General features: G+C 40.2%; 1 pseudogene; it reads left to right on the top strand.

Annotated features, from left to right (window-relative positions):
- The window catches only part of LOC143715750 (FGGY carbohydrate kinase domain-containing protein-like), a 51926-nt pseudogene that overhangs the window by 20862 nt on the left and 12900 nt on the right, over positions 1 to 18164 (top strand).

Here is an 18164-nt window from a genome sequence, read left to right as displayed (position 1 = left end):
GATGGCTGAGAAGCACAGCTCTGTGAGATAACAGTTCTATCTCTGACTGACTCCGCGATGCGGAGAGCTTCGCTGAAGATGATGAAATCAGTGACGCAGCAAACGAGCCTGGCTTTTATACGCTAAGCCACCCCCATTTTGGCGGGCTATGACGCATAAGGGCGCAAAGCGCCCTCATTGGACGTGACGTCACGCGCGAGGCTCAGTGGTAGGCTGCAGCAGTTGCCGCAGGGCAGCCAATGAGCACGCAAGATGGCCTGCTCTAAGTCTGCTGGCTGCTGCACTACGTTGACAATAAATACAAAATTAAGGATAATTTTTGGCTTCAATATCTCGAGCAAAGATGACTTTCCCCGTAGCGTAAGCTAGCTTACGCAATACGAGAGAACCTCTTGTAAGAGAACTGCAGATCTTTCACATTCGCAAACATATTTATTACACACTACATTAAAGGAAATACACTAAAAAGCATAATTGGGGCTTTTTAAATCCTGTTGACACAGGAGGAGCATTGCAGTGTTTGTGTGCTCCTAATATGGCCCTGATGTTTAGTCAGCCTCTTCTTGGTTTCATCACAGTGTTCCTGTAATAACTGTCCTGACCTGCTTAATCTAAACCTTCAGATGATATATAGCAATAAATAAACAGGCAAAACATGTAAACTAGTGCAAGATTTTACAGGCAAAACCAGGGTTTTTTCATCCACTTGTCAGTTTTGAGCTCTAACTGCTTCCATAGCTTGTCTTCTTTCAAACTAGTGGAAAGAAAACAAGTGCTTATTTTATTTCACTTTATCTATTAGTGTCTGTAAATTTTAATCCTTAAAGACGGTGAACTTGAGTCCGAAATCTCCAATTCAGCAGCTTCACACACGCCAAAATTTTAGTTTATATGAAATCTATATCTATATGAAAGTTTGTTCATATATCATTCACCACATTTATGCAACATTTTTATACAACTGCTAAAAACATGATGAAAATGTATTTGTTTCTGTCTGTTGACAGTCTTTTCTGATTTATAGAGTGATAAAAAGAAAAATCCAAAATCCCTGCTGGAAAAAAACAGTAATATGTCAACAAAATCAAATAAAAATGATGAATCTGGTTTCTGGACAGGAAATATATGCATATGAGTGCATATTTAATTAGATAGTGACTCATTTGCATATTGCAATGCAAAAACAATTGTGTTACTGTACTGTGATTAATTAGCTGGGTAATTATCGTAAGATCTGTGAGTTTAAATTTATGTAGCAGTGTCAGTTATATTTTCTGTAATTTTATTGTCTTGTTGTAGAGGTCATCGGGGCCGATGTGAGGGGACACCAGCTGCCCTGTGAAGAGCAACCAGTCACGTCCCGTTTGGCTGTCATATGTGGGACGTCCTCATGTCACATGGCTGTGAGCTTCAGTTCCTGTACTTGTTTGTGTTCAAAGCATGTGACTGTTGATGTCAGCGTGTGTCTGTATCTCTCAGGTGAGCACACAGCCGCTGTTCGTCCCTGGGGTCTGGGGCCCATATCTGTCCGCCATGCTGCCGGGACTGTGGCTTAATGGGGGAGGTCAGAGCGCCACGGGACGACTGGTGAGTCAATCACATCTATCTTTAATATGGAAGGAAATCCCAGAATGCACTGGACAAAATACATTTAGATTTTATTCAATACTGAAAGCATAATTGCAAAACAAACCAGTCTAAGAGACCATTCACACAGAACACATTTTTGTGGTTAAAAATGCAAGATGTAGCGCAGTGGAATGGAAAAACACACTCAAAACACTTCAAGCCCCTTAACATACTAAAACAGTGACATTAAAAGTGTAATTTAGTGTACAGCTTATTGATGATGCAGATGAGCACAGAATGTTAACACAATACTAAATGTTTAAGAATTTCCTCTATATTGGTTTCCTTCCTAAACGTTTACTCGTATTGCGTCTTTGCTAGACGCTATGGGGGAAAACTTAGTTTTGAAAACTTAAATGATTTATTGAAGCCTTTTTTCAATAACGCAGTGCTACTGCACAGCCATAATAGTGCGGAGATGCACGCATGCTTTTGGCTAGGCAAGTGGGAACTGCACAAACCTATGGCCAACTGGCATGTCTGCGCGAGCCCATCCGGGGCTGGGGGGGGGGTGTCCCGCCGAACCGTGCGCAGAGCCCGCCAAAGAGGCGGGGCTTCTGCCTATACAGCTGCTCATTTTGCCATGGGATTTCAGAAATTTTTCTACTTCAGTAATGATCAACTGCCCTTCATTTATTCCACATGAGTGAAGCTTCGGCACTCTCCGGCGACCAAGAGCCTGATCGTTCGGCGCACGCCATCAAAACCTACCTACCAGACCTAAATGGACATCGCGTCTTAATCCGGTCGGACAACATGGCGATAGTATCCTACATAAACCACCAGGGTTGGACTCAGGTAGAAGCCTCTGTACAGGGTAGCCAGACGTCTGCTCTTTTGGGCACAACACAGCCTGCGCTTGCTGAGAGCGATGCACGTGTCTGGCAGATTGTCTCGCAACAGCATGTCTGCTCCCTGATTCAATGTATCCCCGGGAGAATGGGCCCTCCAGCCCCAGGTTCAAACAATTTGGAGTGTCTTCGGCAGGGCAGAGGTTGACCTCTTGGCCTCCAAAGACAACTCTCACTGCCCAATATTCCATGGCCCACAAATAGCCCAGTCTTCCCCTTTATGCTTTTCCCTCAGTCGTGCTCTTCCCTCAGGTCATCAACAGGATCAGAGAGGAGAGATGCACAGTCTGTCTGGTGGCCCCCCTTTGGTGGACCCAGCCTTGGTTTCCCGAGATGATTCAGCTGCTAGCAGCAGCCCCATGGCCAATGCCATGGGCTATCCATGTGGGCTATCCACGAGAGTGTCCTAAACACTATATCTGAGACCAGAGCCCCATCCACGAGACTCGTCCACGTACTTAAGTGTTCTGTCTTCTCCAAATGGTGCTCAGCATGGAGCCAAGACCCTACTTCATGTGATGTACCGCTCCTATTTTCCTTCCTACAAGTGCTGCTGAACGCGTGTCGTACCCCTCCACGCTCCGTCTATGTGGCGGCCATAGCAAAGTTAGATGCTCCTGTGGCCGGCCAGATGTTGGGTAGAAGCAATTTGATTGTTCGCTTCCAGAAGTGGGCAAGGATGCTCAACCTGCCTCGCCCCCTCACAACACCTTCCTGAGACCTATCGGTCCTGTTACAGTCTTCAGGGCCCTCAAGGGGCCCCCGTTTGAGCCGCTACAGTCGGCCGAATTAAGGGCACTTTCGCTCAAGACCGCACACTTGCTAGCCTTAGCATCGGTCAAGCAAGTGGGCCTGAGATTACGGGAACGAGTATTGCGTAGACAGCTGTGCTATAGGCAGATGCCCCGCCCTCTTTGGCCGGCTCTGCGCTCGGTTCGGCGGGACGCAGCCTGATTGGCTCGCGCAGATGTGCCACTTCGCCATAGACATGTGCCGTTCCCACTGCCCAGCCAATAGCGTGCGTGCATCTCCGCACTATTATGGCCGTGCAGTAATACTGCATTATTGAATAAAAGGCTTCAACAAATCGGACAAAAAGGAATTTTCCCCCATAGCATCTAGCAAAGACACAATACTCGTTCCCGTTATCTCAGGGAACCGAGGTTATGTTAGTAACCGAGATGTTTTATATGGGACAACACTTGAGGAACGTTTCATCTGCTCGCCTGTACACAGTATGCATCATCAATAAGGTGTGTATTGAATGTGATCTTTTAATATCTCTGTTTTGCTACATTAGTACATAGGAAAGCCTTGCCCTCAAGGTGGGTGTGCCTATAAGGGTGTGTTAGAATCGAAATGAAATGGTCCAAACGAGAAGTGCCCCAATTATTGGTCTTTTATTATGAATAAACAATTCACAACCCCAGCGCCGGAGGGAGACAAAACGCTCAGCTCATAATGTCTAAATTAAAGTCTTACGGGGAGGAGTATAAGTCCAGTTAGTATAAATTCATAGAAAAGAATGTGCAAACGTGTCAGTTTTCGGCTGAACAAAGAATCCTTCTTATGTTATAGATTTATGCTGAAGGAGAAAATATATTTCTAACAATGGCCCCATTGATAAGATAATTATCACATAATAGAATTATCATATCACATCATTCTCAGCATATTCATTCTAGTACAATAATACATGCAATATTCTTCAATCAAACATTTCCTTCAAAATCATTAATATTTGACAGTTCTTTTCATCAAAGCATATACAAAAAATTCAAAAGTATTCATAGCACGATGAATCTTAATAGATTCAGTTATAATTATTGCTAATATCAATCAGCAATCTCGTTCTTCGTCTACTTCTCTTCCTCGTTCTCCTTTCGATCAGTGCTTCCACATAGGCTTGTGCGTTCCCCTGGGATGGAGCTGCCTTAACCCGGCTAGCATGGACCCACTGCGGCTGGTGGTCAGTCAGAACACCGGTCCTCGTCACAGCGATAACAGTGGATGGTCCTGAATAGTTCGGCTCACCGAGTTACGTGGGCTTCAGACACCTTATCAGCACCTGTTGTCCTGGAACGAAAGGATGAGTCGGCTTTTCTGAAGGAAGAGGGAGAGAGAGAGAAACATCACCATTTATGCCTTTTAACGTTCTAACTAAGGAATCCACGTAATCCGAGATGATCACCTCCGTGTCACCTGTGGAGAGATTGCCAGCGCGACCTCTGACCCAAGGGGTCGGGAAAGGTCTACCCATCAGAATTTCAAATGGAGAAATTTTTGTGGTTGCTGATGGAGACATTCTCATTTCCGTCAATACGGCAGGCAGCAAATCAACCCAATTTCTGCCTGTATCTAGACACGCATTATTGAGACGTTCTTTTATCGTCTTATTTGTCTGTTCTACGTTAGCTTATAATTGCGGCGAATAGGGAATGTGGAAGTGCCAATTAATATTAAACTCTTTGGCTAACAATTGTGTGACTTTTGAAGCAAACGGAGTTCTAATATCACTCGCTATAACGGTTGGAATACTGAAACGCGGTATAATTTCTTTTGCAAGAACCTTTACAACCGTCTGAGCGTTTTCTTTACCACACGTAAAAGCTTCAGGCCACTTAGAAAATCGATCAACAATCATGAGCAAATATCTGTGATTTCCACATGGAGGCATGTGTGTAAAATTGATCTGTAAATATTAAAAAGGAACCTCAGGATGCGGTAAAGCTTCATGCGGGTTGCCTTGTGTCTGTTTGTTCGTGCACACACCAGGCAAGCATCCAATATCAACAAAGTATTCTTTCGAACATTTGCTATGCAGTATGATTGATTCAAATTTTGTATCACTTTTTCTTTTGACACGTGTGATACACCATGATAATGCCTGCACAGCATTACAACGGTGGATGCTGGTAGAGCGATTCTACCCTGCTTGTCTCTCAGAATACCAGCTTGATCTGGTTTTACTTCGTTCGCAGCCCAATGAATCAAGTCAACTTGCGTAGGGTTAGCTTGCAGTACTTTAATGTCCAAATCATTAATCAGCGACAAATTCATCATAGGTACATCGTTGCTCTTTTCATTTACATATGGACTAAGTATTACTTCTTTAGCAGCCCATTTCGCGACTTCATCTGCAAACCTGTTTCCCTTAGCCTCATCCGATTAACCTGTTTTATGACCAGCTACTTTAATAACAGCAAGTTCCGATGGTTTCGATGGTCAAAATTGTTTTTCCGTCGGAGGTTTTGAAATTTCTTTCTTCCCACAATTTAGCAAAATCATGGACAACGGCGTACGCGCATTTGGAATCAATGTATATATTGATGCACTGAACTTTTGCCAACTGACAAGCTCTTGTTAGAGCAATTAATTCTGCTACTTGAGCTGATTTATATGGCAATGAATATGCCTCAATTACACGATCAGGTAATTTGACAATAGCATATCCACACAAGTATAAATTGTCATTTGGCTTGAAACAGGATCCGTCTATATACCAATTATCTCCCTCCTCCAGGAAAGATGTCGACACATCTGGCCTGCAGGCAGTCGAAGTTTGGATTCTGGTAAGGCAGTCGTGGTCGTCACTCTCAAATTCACCATCTGTCAACAACCTGTGCAGATGTACAGTAGGACCATGAATAACAGAAGTTACTTTCAACGTTAAATTAGCAGTTGCTAATAATATAGCCTCATAGCCTGAACGACGTTGAGCAGTCATGTGTTGAGTAGAAATGTTATGCATAATTGCTCCTACCTAATGTGATGTGTGAACTGTGAGTGGATATGATAAAACAACCCTTTCAGCATCCTGTACCATGATCGCTGCAGCAGCCACTGCACGTAAACAGGCCGGGAGTCCCCGAGCCACTGAATCAAGAGTTTTAGACAAATAAGCTACTGGACCAAAAGTGCCCCCATGCTCTTGGGCCAGGATTCCTGCGGCTGGGCCTTGTGACAGTTCATTGTTGATGTAATTGACTTTCCTCTGCACCCACTGAAGTTTCTCTTTAGATGCCTTGGAACCAGCCTCTGCTAAAACGTTGCAGACAATTGTAGTGGCAGCAGCACACATGTCCGCAGAGGCACCAGTGACGAGAATGCCATCAGCGTATTGGAGCAGGCAGGTGTCAGGAGGGAGTCTGACATCCTTCAGCCTTGCGTGCACTACAGCGGAGAAAACAGCCGGAGAATCTCTGAACCCTTGAGGGAGTCTTGTCCATATGTACTGGCAATTCTGAAAACAGAAACCAAAAAGTGGCTGAGTTTGTTGGTCAACAGGATTGCTGAAGAAGGCGGAGCATAAATCAATGACAGAATAAAATGCATGTTCTAAAGGAATACAATTAATAATAGTTTGTACATCTGGCACAATAGGAGCATGTGGTTTTATCAAATCATTAATTTTTCTCAAGTCTTGCATTAAGCGCCAAGAACCATTTGCTTTCTTGATTGGATTAATTGGTGTGTTGTAAGGTGAATGAGTGCGAACCAGAATGCCTTGAGCCAGAAACTGATCAATGAGGGGTCGAATTCCCTCCTCTTTTTCCTTTGAAAGCGAATATTGTTTTTAAAAAAAAAACAGGCCTATTCATTGTCAAATTGGCCACATAAGGTTGGATATCAAGAAGTCCCACGTCATCCTTATGGGCCGCCCACAATTTCGGGTTTACATCAGCTACTTCCTGTCCGAGCTCAGCTGCAGATACATCCTCGAAGAGAGCACTTCCTGTGTCGGTCGTAAGAGAAAAGGCTGCTGGAAACATGAGTTGCAAAGAGTCAGAGTCAAATCCTAATTTAACACCCAACTTATGCATTAAATCTCTACCTAACAAGCAGAATAAAGAATCAGGTATAATTGCAAAAAATCATGCATTTTGAACAATGATGGTATATCATTAGAAGTAACAAATAAAGGTGGTGTCAAATTACAAACCACTGGAATATTATCTATTCCTATAGAATTTAATGTCCGTCATTCCTTTCCCCATTCAGTCGGATACACAGGTCTCTGTCTTTCAGAGGGAGAAAGAAAGGGAGGCCATCAGAGCGCCTAAACATCGGTTTCTCATTATTTTGCTGAAATCTCTCAGCTTTTTTTCTGCAAAATCGCTGTGTGTGTCCGCTGTGTGTGACATAAAAAAACACTTTATGTCATTCCTAACATTGGGTGGCGGGCGATTTTGGACAGTGGAATTTACTTGGAACATTGCGGGAACTTTTCCTCTGGAGTTTTCAAATGCCCCAGCAGACGACAGTTCACGCAAGCGTCTACCCAATTCATCAACAGAAATGTTACTAATGTTGGTTATAGTTATTCGAATCATTTGTGCAGTCTCGTTGTGCATGTTATTCAAAAATGTGTTCACAAATAGTAAATAATTTTCATCAACAGGGTAGGATTTATTTTTTATAGGTTCCGAGACAGGAGAAGTTTGAATGCTCTCATATCTGGGAGGGAGGGGCGCTCTGACTTCAGCAGGATGTGAAATAACTTTCTCCTTCTCAGGCTGTTCAGCTTGAGGGGGAGGAAGATTTTTGTTGTTATCCACTTTTGGACCACGATTCCAATAAGATTGCATGTCTTTCCAGATCTTATAGGTACGTTTCATATACGAATAATCCCAATCGGGATCGCCCCAATTTCCAAAAATCATGTATTTTGCTTCACGCATATATGTGTCTTTAAATGAGCCGTCACGAGGAAACGCATCTAATTGTGTTTTGCCAGTTGACCAGCCAGCTAAATTTGACACATATGGCTCCGTAAAAAAGGCTTGATTATTTCTAATCATAAAATCTTTCGGAGATTCATTTTCTAACGGTGGACTAATTTTATTCCCCATTGTACACACACAAAAATTTCTCCTTCATGCAACTTAAATAAATTGCAATATAGCCAAATGGAACTGTAGGGTATGGACCAATCAGACACTAATTATTCATTATATACAAAGGTTTATGAAACTCCAAAACTAACAGCCCAAATGAACGAACACAAGGGGCAGAAACAGTGTCATGTTACAGGGCATGATGAGGAGATTTTACGACCTCCGAGGAATGTGGCCACATGCACAAGAGAGAGACTATGAAACAGAAACCCTCTTTAAAACAGACTTTGCTGCATTAATCATAGACTAACTGATCTATAAATGAACATGCATAAAACTGTGAAAGAAACAGTGTAAATGGTTGACTGTCTCGTGTACTATTAGGTATATGTTATGGTATGTATCCTGGTATACAACCAACTAACGATCAATGTAACCTCACCTGTATCATGCCTCCTACCTATTTAATCCTCATTTAATGACTCACACTTTGATGTTCATCACCTTCTTCTAGAATGCAGTGTGGATGTGTTATAGCTATCTGAGCATTAATGAAGGTATAACCACGCTAGGGACAAAGACCCGTAAATCAACTAAGAGCCACTTTCCCTCTCAGACATGTCACCTTTCTGATTGGTCGAGTTCAACCCTTAGGGGAGGATCTTTTCCAGGCTTTATTAGAGACAGCCCACATGTGACCTCCCTCTCTTAGTTCTTTCATCCAGCCGCAACACTGTTCTGGTGATCCTGGGGAACCCCCTCCCCCTCCACAGGGGCCCCAGGGCCCAGCAGGCCTCGATCCAACCAGATATGGGCACAGGCAGGAGAGAGAAGACTCTCACAAAGAACCAAGGACAATCTCAGGAGTTTTGGAACAAAGACTCCAACCAACAACGACTCCAATCACTCACTCTTCCGACTTCCTCACTTCTCCTGAGTGCTCAGCATGGCCTCAACAGGGCCCCAGGCCCTGACCAAACCAGCCATGCGTTCCTGGAGAAAGAGAACTCTCAACCAACTTCCACTTCACACTGCCGGAACCATCAACGACTTAAATTTTCAACAACTTCAAGAATTGTTCCCACTACAAATGCAAGTATTCAATTCAATGAAATGTGAAAATGAAATTCTGATGGTTCTTCTCATAGACCCTTTCTCCGGTTGCCAATTTAATCCTATCACTTACCTATTTCTGTATATGTGTGTGTTTAGTTTATTCATGTTTATGATTTAGTTAATAAAACTTATGCACTTTATGTATTTGGTTCTGATTTGCTTGCAATACGAAGTCCCTTTATGGTTTCGGTTCTTGCTACATGCTCAAAACGCTGTACATATTAAGAAATAATTATTCTTCTGTGGCCAGGGAAGATACCCTTTTCTTAGAATAAATGAATAATCAAAAGAGTTCGTTGGACGAACTGATTAATTGATTGTAATATTAATTTAGCCATGTCAAGTTAATCCAATTAACTGACCCAAATATTCAAAATTAATCATAACAAGTTATTATTGATTATTAATATTTCATATAGCTAGGTTCCTTACAGAACTCAAAGAAAAGTATACAATTTCAAATTAATTGTGTTAGTAAATTGGCAAATAGAGAGAGAAATAAGAGAGAAGAAAAGAAAAGAGAAAGTTAAAAGAAAAAAAATAGTGATTTATTTATTCATAGCCCTAGACCAAAGGGAAATTAAAATAGACTTTGCAAAAGAAAACAAATTATCTGTGTAGCAAATCTATTTTGTTCTTGCAAAAAACGGAGGAAAGTGATCAATTTTCCTTACGTTCTTCCCGCATTTATCGAAAACACGAGGATAACCGGTCCCGTATCGTTTTAAACAAAGACAAATAACATCGAAAGAGGGAGCTCAAATCTCTTTTGCTTGTTCTTCTTTTATTAAAAATACGAGGCTACCGTCCTGTATCGTTTTATACAAGGACAAATAACAAAAAAGAGAGAGAGATCAGTTCCCTTTTTTCTGCTCTTCCCGCATTAATTAAAACACGAGGCTGATTTCACCAAATATGGTAAAAATCACGGCACTACAAATACGTTTTCTCAGCAGACAGTAAGAATCAACTTTCTCTTTTGTAAAAAAAAAAAATTCTTACCTGTCTGGAGAAATCCCTGACGACGCCCCCAAGTGTTAGAATCGAAATGAAATGGTCCAAACGAGAAGTGCCCAAATTCTTGTTTTTTTATTATGAATAAACAATTCACAACTCCAGCGCCGGAGGGAGACAAAATGCTCGGCTCATAATGTCTAAATTATACATTATATAGGCAAAGTATTACAGGGAGGAGTATAAGTCTAACCAATAGAACCAAACATTACATCATTGGCATATCATATAGACTTTATATTACAACTTCTTTATATGGGCAGTATGCGCTAGAATCTCCTTGCAAGCCTGGAGCTCAGAGGAAGCTCTTCAATGTGTAACATAGAAACACAAAGAAAGAAAAGGAAGAGAAAGGAGAAGGGAGGGGGCTCCCTTCCTCATTAATGAATACCAGATGTTTAACTTTACATACATAGAAAAGAATGTGCAAACGTGTCAGTTTTAGGCTGAACAAAGAATCCTTCTTATGTTATAGATTTATGCTGAGGGAGAAAATATATTTCTAACAGGGTGTGAAGATTTTCATAGTGAAAACAAGGGTTGTGTACCGAAACCTGGTACCAATATGGAACCGGTACCTAATGGCTCGTTTCCACGGAGCGGTACGTTACGGTACAGTACAGTACAGTACGATTTGGGATGGTAAACCCTGATCTGGCTTGCATTTCCACCGCCAACAGTACCCTTACTTGATAGGCGTTGTAGTGTTACAAATTTATTAAAATGTTTCAATTTAGGTTCAACAGTATTTTATCTGAGAAAGTTACCATTTTGAGGCATAGGACATTAACCGTTTTGTTACTTCTCATCTGATGTCACAGACCTGCCTGTTCCTGTCTGTCCTGCTCTCTCTATTGTAAGTTAAATTGATTAGAGCACTGAGACTATCACCTTTTGTCTTTATCCACTGCCTGGCCATTAAGCTCTATGATAATGTGAAGGTATCGGTGAAGAGTCAGGCTGATTGGATTAGGATATTTACATTACACTGTTATGCTGATTGGATTAGGATGGGTAACACTCTCAGTCTAGGGCAAGTTCCTAAACTTGTATGCCTCATTTACATGCTTTTGTTTCAGAGTGTCTCCACCTTTATGTAATTCCTCCCCCTGAAAGGGTATATGAACAAAAATTTATACTGCCTTAGTTAGACTTGGGTAAGATTTTGGACGAAGCAGACTAAAGCAAATAAAGAATCCTGCTTAAAAGATAAGCCAAGTTTCCTGGTCTTCGCTTCTGAGTTTTTCTACACTTAAGAAGAACAAGGTTTACAACAGTATCCTCTCCCCAAATTTGTCACTAATAAAACTCAATAAAAAATATTTAAAGAAAAGGCTTATATTTACCTTTTAATAGTTTGTTTACATCTACCTTGTAAATATATTTTTTTATTAAAAATGTTACAATTACAACAACAATTCAAGTGCAATCTTTCTTTGTAAAAACTAAAGTATACATTTTATCATACATATTTCAAAGTTAAGGATTCATTACTTTGGATATAGCCTAGGCTACATTGGAACAAACACATAATAACATATTATTTGATTACTTTATTTTTGACAAAACATACTATAGGCCACCTATTCTTAACCATAGGGCCGCGGCCCGAGCGCCACCTGGAGGGCCGCAAAAAACTTTACGTTTTTCACCTGTGGGCCGCGAGGGCCGCGGGACCAAACTAGTTATCAATTGAAGACACCAGAATGACCACTGTTATCCATGAGACAGTTACGACCGCTTCACACCGCAAGCGTCAGCGGCACGTGAGCAGCGCATATTTTTTTCTTGCATGTTAATCAATGAGTGCATTCACACTGCGAGCAGGAGCAGCGCGTGAGCGTCAAGCAGGAGCGTCGCGTGAGCAGCAGTGAAGCGGGGGATTCGGCGCCGAGTCTATTTTTGCTGCGATGCTCACGCTCCATTAAAGTGAAAGCACACTTTAGATGGACAAAATTAATTTTATTTCACACAAAAAGTGCCCAAAATGCACAGAATAAGCATGTCTAGTGAGTTTTAACAAGAACTAGAGTAGTCAAAAAAGGCAAGGAATATAGGCAAATTCAGTTTGGGTGAAAGTATGGTGTATTATAAAAAACTAAAAAACCTAAAGTAAAATAGCCAGAAAATATTATATAAAAACTTTCTTTTAGTTTATGAAATACACAGACAGCTACATAGGCTAGCACAACCCAAATCAAACCCGAGTGTGCGGTTTTGTGTGTGTGTGTGTGCTTTATCTGCGGAGTTTGCATTCTTGTAAACCTATTGAAAATATGCTATGACTCAAACAACAAGATTGGAGCTGTTTTCTTGGTTGTTTTGTTGTTTACTGACATTTATATGGTTTACCAACTTCTAAAATCAAATGTATAGTTGTCTTTGTAAATAATTGTTCGCTTATATGTAGCTTTGGAGCCGCTACTGTGACACTGTACAAACGCTTCCAGTGTGAATACTCTCGCGTGTCTGCAGCTGCAGTGACGATGTAGTTACGCTGACGCACTGCTCAAGCGCCGCTCACGCTTGCGGTGTGAAACAGCCGTTACAATGCACCATCCCACCACTATCTGTGAAGCAGGCCCAAGTGTCTCATTAAGAGGGGAACATAAATAGGGAGTTGTAGCTTGTTCAAATTGGACTGTTGTGATTGTTATTGTTCATTTATAACAGATATGAAGAGCAACTTCAGGTTCTACCATGCAAAAATGTAGACTGCTGAAACAATTATCAAATTATTTTGCAGATTATAAAGCTATACTTTTTAATTTGCACTTTATTTAAATTTTAATTTACAACTTATTTATTTTGAAAAATATTATTATGCATTTATTTATTTAAGCAACACATTTTATTGTTTTTATTTTTATTTATATACATTTTCACAGGCAGTGACATTCACAGGCAGTGATTCAAGTGATACAGCAAATTCTCTTTTGTCTTGTCGCGCATGAATGGTTCAAAAGCATTCGCACGAATAAGAGCGGGATCATGTAACACTAGCCAAAGGATGACAAAAATAACAGATGCTGCGTTAATTGCGTTAATAGCCCTATTTGTTTATTTCATATAAAATCGCAGCATTTTGCTTCATATAATCGCATTGGCTTGACATCGCGATTGCGATACGATTAATCGTGCAGCACTAGTTAGGCTAATATGCCTGACTTGAGCCTTTAAATTTGTTCTTGATGCAGATTGATTTGTTCCATGAATTGTTGTGTGTTTTGCATCTTGTTGTAGCCTATGTGCATGTTTACATACACAATAACCTGTTAAACTGCAAGTGGATTTCATTTAGTTATTGAATACAAATCAAACCAATGGTGAGATCAATAAACCAATACAGTGCTAATATTTGAATGGGCCCTGGGCCACTTTGTACTGTAAAATTTGGGCCCCGACATCAAAAAGGTTAAGAACCCCTGCTATAGGCTATTTAACATATGAGCAAAATTGGCAAACAAAAGCTTATTTGAGATGGCAAAGATTTTACAGTAAAAATGTATAATCTATCCAAAACTAGTCAACGAAATGTTGTCTTTCATATGTCTGTAACATAGGTCTTTCGTTTATATTAGAAATATAAATGTTAATTTGCAGTTTAATACGTTGCTTATACAAATACATTTTATTTCAACATATTTCAGTCGATTTTTACTCATCTCAGTATAGCAATATAGTTTGCTAAAAGCGGATCATTCATTCACACACAGAAACGCGATTCAAATTTAAACTGTCTTTTTGCGAGTTGTGGTAAACAGCGCATCTCTGTCGTTCATTCATTCACACACAGAAACGCGATTCACTTGAGAATGAAAAAAACTTACTACAGTATTCCTCAGTATTATCCTACAGTATTATCATACATATTTTAAAGTTAAGGATTCATTAGTTTTTATATAGCTTACATTGGAACAAACACTATAATAACAACTTAGTTGATGAGTTTATTTTTGACAGAACATAGCCTACTATATATTTAAAATATGAGCCGAAACTGGATGACAAAAGCTTATTTGATATTTTAGAATAAAATCTTTATAATCTATCCAAAACTACGAAATGTTATCTATGGGATCAAATTACCGCCAAATGTATTGCGGCCACGGATCAAAATATATTAAGCGTGAATCAAAAAATAACAAGCATGGAAAAAAAAAATTTAAACACATTAAAAAATATTTTTCATGCTTTCTTTAAAATGATGTTTTCCTTGGTTTTATAACTCTGTACTTTGCGCTCTTTCATTTTCTGCTCATAATTTATTTTTTGGTACGCTTGTGCTGTTTTCCTCTTCGCTCATCTTTCCATGTTCTGGGCTTGCTCTTCCAAATGTTGCAGTTCGAGTTTCATGTAAATTAGGGCGGGCTTAAGCGTCACCATTGGTCCACTGGTTCTAGATTGACAGCTCCTCCTCTAGCCAATCAAACGAAGAGGGGAGTTGACGTCACTCCAATGCGACTCGCGCTACTGTACTGATGTTCTCTCGTAGCTACAGGTGAAGATAACCATCAGCTCAGCTGGCAAAAATCTTTCCGTGGCAGGACACCGTTAAACTGTATGTGTGCCTGGAACTCGACCTGTTACGTCTACCTGGCGATCCGTTATCGTTAAATTCGTCACTTTAACGACGACGACCTGTTGTGTCGTTAGTTGACAGTTGTGCCTGTCTGACGATCCATCATATTAACCTTTAAAGATGAACTGAACTGAAAAAAATCAACGTTGATAACATGTTGTTTATGACAATTAAAAGTAATTTACATTAAAAATTGTAACTAAAAATATCAATATAGCTTTTTTTAAGCAGCACAAAAATTGCGTTTGTTACGCTGGCAATTTCGATGACGTCACTGGCATGGTAGGACCCGCGAAGGTATATAAGCAACAGCTGCAAGTCCTATATACACACACGAAAATGAGTAATTTTAATGGCATGAGTTACGCATTTGAGCATGTGAGGGACATGCCAGTTGTATCTGACTACCACCACATGGAGAACGACCAGTTTCAGGCTCCACATACAGTACAGGATCGTTTGGGGGAAGCGGGCGCTGCCGGAGCATGGACACTGCACCGGAGTCGATCTGTTGAAGAGAGGTCAACCTGGAACATTTATTGATCGGCGAAAATGCATCACCATGCACCGTTCATTTCGGATGCTGTGCGGTGAGAGAGACATGTTGGAGGAGGCTATGCTATCTCTAAGGGATGTCCGAGCTGAGACGCTGGAGCGCCCCATAAGTAGCTGGTATGTAACAGTGTATTTTACGAATTGGCGACTGCGCTAGGCCAGGCTAACTTATATCCTTTTCTCAGACTGTTAAGCTTAACAGTGTACCGGCAGTTCACTCTTTGGGCGAGGGGGCATTTGGGAAGGATGAATAAGATTCCGTTCCCATCCTGTGCAGTGAACTAACGTTAACGTTACATCTTTTCCCCTCAGCTGAACATCAAGGATTCTAGTATGCGTTGGACTTGTAGCTAAATAAAACATTTGATGTCAGACGCTTCATGTACTCATTGATGTTTTCAACACATCTGTCTCTCGTACCTAGGATTAAACACTAGAAATCACGACTAGAATAATTTTGTTGACAAGGCATGGGGTAGAGAGAAGCTAGCTCTGCTAGTGTTGGTTAGCATCGGAGTAGCCTACCATTCCAGTGACGTAGTTGAATGTTGAAATCCAACATGGCGCGCCCGTGTAACAACAACAACATTTTCAAAATACCATTTTATCCCTTTCAACAAATTCTGCCATTTAAATAATTGTACCAATGAGAATAAATAAAATACATCTGTTATATCACATTTTTTCAAATTTCAGTTCAGATCATCTTTAAAGCCCTGGCCTTACTTCTGGACCTTGCACTGTGAGCGTCGATCACCTGCGAGCCACACAACAGTGTTTCATTAAAGAATTCCTGATTTGAACGAGAAGTTTGAATGAATGACTCACTTATAAAGACAGTAACTTGCCACCACCTACTGGCCGTTTTACTTTCATATTTAATCGATGACATGGAAGGGCAATGTCGGTCCTCCTGGATGCAGAGTTTAGCTCCTCCAACCCTAATCAAACACACCTGAACCAGCTAATCATCATCTTTAGGATTATTAATACTGCTAGCTAGGTTTTTATCGGAGTTGATGCTAAATTCTGCAGGACAGCGGCACTCCAGAAACGTTACCTATCCCTGATCTTTTCAATAATTTTCATGTTGCTGTATTAAAAATTTAAGCTATATTTAAAACATTAATCCTAGAGTAATATGCAATTATGTAGCTATGCAAATGAACACAATAATTATAATAAATCACTGCATATCAAATCCACCTGGTTTCTGTAATCTCCTCTGTACACTATCATTTTCATTAATCTTTAGTCAAATGGTACATCTATCTAGTCTAGAATTCATTTACCATGCTACCTAGGCTATATGATCGCTTAACAACAACAATTAAGAAAATATTTCAGGATGGCGTATTTAACTGTAACGGATCACCAGGTAGGCTGTGCATCTTTTTTCCTTTTACAAAGGCTACAGGTTTATTTTAAATTTTAGTTGTTGTTCTTTGTTTTACATACTCTGAACTGTACCACAAATGCCTTTGTATTCGTCTTGTACTTTTTGCACTGTATGCCTTGTCTGTAATGGAACTAAATAATATAAAGGCTGTGTGTAGCGTTGAAAGGTCAAAGTCCTAAATTCTTCAGACGGGTAAAATGGTCGTTTTTAACTTAATTTTAGCAAAGAAATGTAGTGTTTCAAAACTGCATGATGTTTTAGAGCTGCTTTAGGATAATCATGAGCCATTGTCTAACACCAATTACCAGTGTGCGCATTAAAATGTAGGCTACCTCAAAAAAGGAGGAATTTAATTATTTGTATATGTCCAGAGTTCAGATAGCTTTACTGCTTAAAAGTCCTTGTAAAGTTTAAAATAAACTTTTTGTGAAAAATATTTTTTAATGTGTTTAAAGTTTTTATTCATGCTTGTTATTTTTTGAATCACGCTTATTATATTTTGATCCGTGGCCGCAATACATTTGGCGGGAATTTGATCCCATTTTTGATTCACGCTTATTATATTTTGATCCGTGGCCGCAATATATTTGGCGGGAATTTGATCCCATAGTTATCTTTCATATTTCATCTGTAACATAGTAGGCTAAACATAAACAACAGCGCCCATCTGTGCCGTTAATTCATTCACACACAGAAACGTGATTCAAATTTAAAGTCTTTTTGCATTTACAGACATTAGAACAAAGCACAAGAATAAAAAACTTAGGGTAGCTACTCACAATTCTCGGCTAGATCGGTCGCTCCTCAAAATGAAAATAAACCAGTACATGTTCTGAGGTAAATGTCCCAGGATTACTCCTCACAGTCACAGCCTCACAAGCCGAAAAGGTACATTAATCTGATGATTAAATTTGTTGTGTTATCGCGTTTATGAGGGACGTTGACACGTTTGCATGTGTCGCTTCAGATCATTTGCGTTTGAATACCGCGCGCTCTCCGTGGGCGTGTCAGATTAGCAGAATAATGAGCTGAGAGAACGATAATGAGATCGGCTGACACCTCTCTCTTTTTTATAGATTACATAAACAGAGAATATTTATTTTAGTTTTGAATTAGATATTTTAAAAGTACAAACTTAAATGATTATAAAGATATATTGCTCATGCTTGGGTGAATAGTAT

The sequence above is a fragment of the Siphateles boraxobius genome, unplaced genomic scaffold (assembly GCF_051911475.1).
Source record: "Siphateles boraxobius isolate OS27281-9 unplaced genomic scaffold, OSU_SipBor_1 6, whole genome shotgun sequence".
Lineage (NCBI taxonomy): Eukaryota > Metazoa > Chordata > Actinopteri > Cypriniformes > Leuciscidae > Siphateles > Siphateles boraxobius.
This window is presented reverse-complemented; position numbering and strand designations above follow the sequence as displayed.